The sequence below is a fragment of the Amblyomma mixtum genome, unplaced genomic scaffold, assembly GCF_055824585.1.
Source record: "Amblyomma mixtum isolate Tamu unplaced genomic scaffold, ASM5582458v1 scaffold_33, whole genome shotgun sequence".
Taxonomy (NCBI): Eukaryota; Metazoa; Arthropoda; class Arachnida; order Ixodida; family Ixodidae; genus Amblyomma; species Amblyomma mixtum.
In genome coordinates this window covers 9,859-14,827 of record NW_028317730.1, presented here as the reverse complement: position 1 = coordinate 14,827, position 4,969 = coordinate 9,859, and the positions used below count along the sequence as shown (strand labels likewise).

The 4,969-nt window shown below is 53.2% G+C and overlaps 1 pseudogene; it reads right to left on the bottom strand.

Annotated features, from left to right (window-relative positions):
• Positions 1-1,708: 1,708 nt before the first annotated feature.
• LOC149324432 (protein GVQW3-like) lies at positions 1,709-2,236 on the bottom strand (annotated as a pseudogene).
• Between the last annotated feature and the right edge of the window lie 2,733 nt (positions 2,237-4,969).

Genomic DNA, 4,969 nt, shown 5'->3' with positions numbered 1-4,969 from the left:
ACCACACTTTCGGGAACAAAGATCTCGGCGAAGTCGCGGCTCCCGAGCGGCTGACCGAGCAACAAGCTGTGGAATGCCCCGGCCCTCATGATGTTGAGGAAAGTAAAGCAGAGCTCGACGGAACAGTCGAAGTCGAGAAGCATTGCTCGGACTCATCGGCTGTCGAGCCTGACGTAGAGAATTGAGCACTGTTGTGCCCCTTAAGGGAACAAGCGGATCGTGGGGAAGCCGCAGTTCCCGCGCGGCTAGAACCGCGACAAGCAGCCGGCACAAGGCCGGTCGCTTTAACGGATGGCCCGTTTTCGGAGCAGCAGCCAGGAGTGCAGAGAGGTGTACAGGCATACGTGAGGGTAGGGCGAGCCGGTTGCTGCGAGTCTGCGGTTTCCGCACAGCCAAGCACACAACCGGCAAATGACGTAAAGTCAGTAACCTCCCGCTAATGGAGTTATTCTCACGTGAGGCCTGGTTACGACATTGTGGCTCGGTGTAGCTCGAGGGAGACGGACAAAGGGAACGCTAAAAAAGAAAAGACGCGCTTGGTGAGCCTGCGTTCCACAAAGCTGTTGAAAAAGCTAGGCGAGCAGAGACGTTCTCGCGTTAAACCATTGCGGTTGAAGCGTCCTATTGTCGACGCCCGAGCGATCCCTCGCGCCGGCTGCCTTAACGTCGAGGTATGAAACCGAAAATTTCTGTCTGGAAAGCCCCGCACAAAGATGTACGGGGAGGTCCAACTCAGTGCCACACTGAAGGAGGGCAACAGTCCGGCACTCAATGCATTCAGCGGAACCTTGACTATCACGAGCTCCGAAGCTCCTTTCCGCCTAGTTGGTCATTCCTTTTCCTTGTCTTCATATTTTGTGAACGATTTTGTAGTGCTGGGAATGTTGCGCAGCGCAAGAAGTTTGTGTGTTGCTTAACGTTTCAGTGTCGAACTGTTTCGATGGAATGTGTACTGTTTCTGTGAAACTGCAGTATTGAACAGTTGGCAGTTACTGAGATGTGACTGCGTGAAGTGTTGTGTCAGTGCGTTATTGTGCGGACCTTTGTGGGAAAACTGATGAGACGACGACATGGTGCGCGCTGGTTACTCTGAAGTGCGCGTCTTGCACCTACGAGGTCTGTTAGAAAAGTATCCGACCTTGGTCGAAGAAAAAAGCTGGCATAACTGGAGCGTTAAAAACCTAATAACCTTCAAAGTAGTCTCCTTGGGACTACACGCACTTCTAACGGTGCTTCCATTTTTGGAAGTATTCCGAAAAGGCCCCTTTCGGAATGGAGTTTAGCTCAGCTGTCGTTGCAGCCATAATGTCCCCTCTTGTCTGATATCGCGCTCCTTTCAATGGCCTCTTGATTTTGGGAAACAGCCAGAAGTCGCAGGGGGCCATATCAGGAGAGCAAGGAGTCTGTCGAACTACAGGAGTCTGGTTTTTCGCCAGAAAAGTCTGAATCATGTGCGTGGATTGTGCAGGAACATTGTCGTGATAGATGCGCCAATTTCCTCTTGACCTCAACTCCGGTCTCTTGCGCCGCACAGCACCACGCAGGCGACGGAGGACATCCCTGTAGTACTCTTTGGTCTTTGTTTGACTATGTGGGGTGCGTACTCGTGGTGTGCCACACAGAGGCAGTAAAAGAAAGCAGTCAGCATCACTTTGACATTGCTGCGCACTTGGCGGGCCTTATTTGGTCTCGGTGACGTGGAATGCTTCTACTCTAACGACTGGGTTTTGGTTTCCGAGTCGTACCCGTACACCCAAGACTCGTCACCAGTGATCATGGTGTCGGTGAAGTCGGGGTCACTGTTTGTGGAATCGAGCATGCCCTTTGAGACTTCAACACGAAGCTGCTTTTGCTCCACCGTGAGCAGCTTCGGCACGAATTTTGCAGCAACTCTCTCCATGACCAAATCTTCGGTGATAATGGAATGTGCAGAAAAATTGCTGGTGTCCACCTCCTCCGCCATTTCTCGGATAGTCACACGATGGTCCCGCATCACCGCAGCGTTCACTTCGACAATGACCTGGTCGTTTCGGCATGTTCATGGCCGACCGGAGCGTGGATCTCTCTCCACCGATGTGCGGCCGTCTTTAAACCAATTGTACCACTGCTTAATCTCTGTGGTGCTCTTAGCACCGTCACCGAAAGCCGTCTGAATATTCCGAATGGTTTCCACTTGGCTGTCGCCCAGTTTCTGGCAAAATTTGATGCAGTAGCGCTGCTCCTGTCACTCCGCCATTTTTCTTGCAATAAAAAACCGACGAGAGCACTCCGCACTGCCTCACTCAAACGCTGCGTCCCAGCGACTGACGCTATCGGCAGGCGGGAAAAAATTCGTGCATGCGCACGAAGGTGCAAGGTCAGCTGATGCAAGCGCGCTTGTTTCATATCCCTCAGGTGTTCGCAAAAAAAAAAATAAAGTCGGATACTTTTCTAACAGACCTCGTGTGTTGGTTTCACCGAAAGACGCCTTTGTGCATGCACGATACTTGTGTATTTTATTTTTTAACATTATTAAGAATAGCATCCTTTTCGTGGGGGTTGTGTCACAAAGTTCGTGCATGCCTTGCGTTCCTTTTTCTTTTGTGGGCGAGGTGGCCACGGCGCCGGTTGTTCGCTGGCATGCCGCGACGCGGTGGCGATGATTTTGCGCCCCTCGCGGGGGCAGTTGCCCGCTTGCGACACTGGAGGGTCAAGGCTACGCCGCCCCCTCCCCAGGATTATCGCCGGGAAGCGAGCGATTGTACAAGGTGGGACGGGAAGCGGCCGGTGAATGCCCCAGCACCCCTTCCGACCTTGGCAAGTTAGCATCGCCCCTCGTGAGCACCGTGGCTTTCCCTCGCGTCCCCTTCAATTTCTTCGCATTTCTTCCCCCCCCCCCTTGTTCTCAACATCTGCAAATCGTTGGCGCACTGTGCCTGGAGGATTCGTTTGCTGGTTTTTGTTTGTTTGTTGGTTTGCCGCGGGAACACGGTGGCGGGAAAACCGCGAGCGAGTTAGTGGGCTTGGAGATTTCGGTGCGTGTGGACGTGTGTGAGGTCAGCCAGGGAAGTGGTCGGCAAGCGCGCTAAGGCGGGTGTCTGACCGCGTAGAGCGCGGTGACGGCGGTCCCGAAAACGTGTGGCCCAAGTTCGCCCGTATCCGCAACCCCCCATCAGCCCCGCGCGCCTCCGCAGCCCGACGCTCCCTGCGACCCGACCTTGCCACTACGCAGCGAAGCCACCGTTTCTCACCACTCGCTTTACTCTCTTTCTTTGTCCTGACGCTCTTTCTCGTCGTAACCTTTCGTACATTATTGCTTTGTTCTTGTGACGTTGTATAGTTCTCGGCCCTATGTTCTCCTTTTCTTGTTAATAGTTGTTTGTGTTGCTTTCTCATTCTGTGTTTGTAACTTGCGTCGCGTATTTACGCTACTTTGTTTAGCTTTGTGTTGTAACTTTTTGTTCTTATCGGTTGCCCAATAAGAGGGTTGTTAAAGAAACTTGCCTACGCCTCATGCCTCCGGTCAACGGCTAATCAGGCGTGGCCCCTATCGCAGGTCAGCAGTCGAACCTCATCTTCCGCACCCGGGGTGGAGAAGTTTGTCGCTCCTCCCCCTCCAAATTTACGGAGAGTTCAGTGGTGGGCAGGTTGGCCCGATTGATTATAATTTCGGCGCCAACCAAACATCTAGCCGCCCACAATATCGTGACACCATACTTTAAAGACATGCCGACAGCAAACACGTACACTTTCTTAAACTAAAATACACAAAACCCCCTGCCAGCGCCAGCTCGCACCCTTGCACGAGTAAGGACGGAGCCCTCGCATTTGTGTATATGTGTTATGCGCGAATCAGGCGACGACGGACTCTGACTGCCCAAACACATATCGCGGAACGCGGCCCAGAGAGGCACTGCACGGCAAGACACGGGAAACGGCGCCAGAAAACAGCTCGGAATCTACAGCCTAATACCGACTCCGTAACCTGATCCGACCGCGCCTAGCGAGCGGAAGTGGGGGACGCACGCGGAGCGCTCAACAGGGGAGCTGTGTCTTCTTCGCAACAAGAAGGCCGCAATTAAGCCAAAAGCCGATGGCACCAAGGAAACACTCTGCTCGTCGGCTCCCGGCTGCCGCAATTGGCGCCAAAAACACTGAAACTCGCTACGGGACAACTTGCCCGAAGATCTATTTTTGAAAAGATGGTCGCACCGTACAGAGCCGACGTGAAATCTTGCATGTTGGGCTGTGGGTATCGCTCCGAAATGGTCTTGGTGTTCAGGAAACGTTAGTCTCCACATGGTCTCCAGCCTCCTGACTTTTTCGGGACAAGATGGAGTGGAGATGCCCAGCGGCTGGATGAGGCTCTGATGATAGGAGCTTATGCTCGAATTCTGCACGGGCTACCTTGAGTTTTTCCGGGGCCAGGCGTCGTGGGCGAGTGAAAACGGGTGGTCGCGATGTTATGATGTGGTGCTGAATGTCGTGGTAGACGGGTTGAGTCCAATCTGGGGGTGACGTTAGCTTCGGAAATTCATTAATCAGGGCTGAAAATGCCTCCTTGGCACTGCAGCTCATGAGGGTGCTATATCGGTAGTTGGGCGCACTGCAATGCGGTGAATAAAGAGTTTGGTTGCGGAGTCAATGAGGCGCCTTCACTTGAAGTCGATGAGGAGCTCGTGCTGGTTTAGAAAATCGGCACCAGTTATGACAGAACCAACGTCGCCGACTAAAAACACCCACCGGAAGACTTTTCGAAGACCGAGGTTGTGCATCACAGAGCGCTGTTTGTGTACTAGAATGCGCGTTTCATTCACTGCTTGGAAGTCGAAAATTGCAGCAGAAGCACGCTCTGCTTTTGTGGCTGGGAGAACGCTCACCTGGACTCCGGTGTTAATGAGAAATTTCTGTCTGGTGGTTCTGTCTTCTTGGCACAGACCGCTCGTCGCCGCTAGTGGTCGGCCGGCCGGTTTTCCGCTAAGGTGCAAGG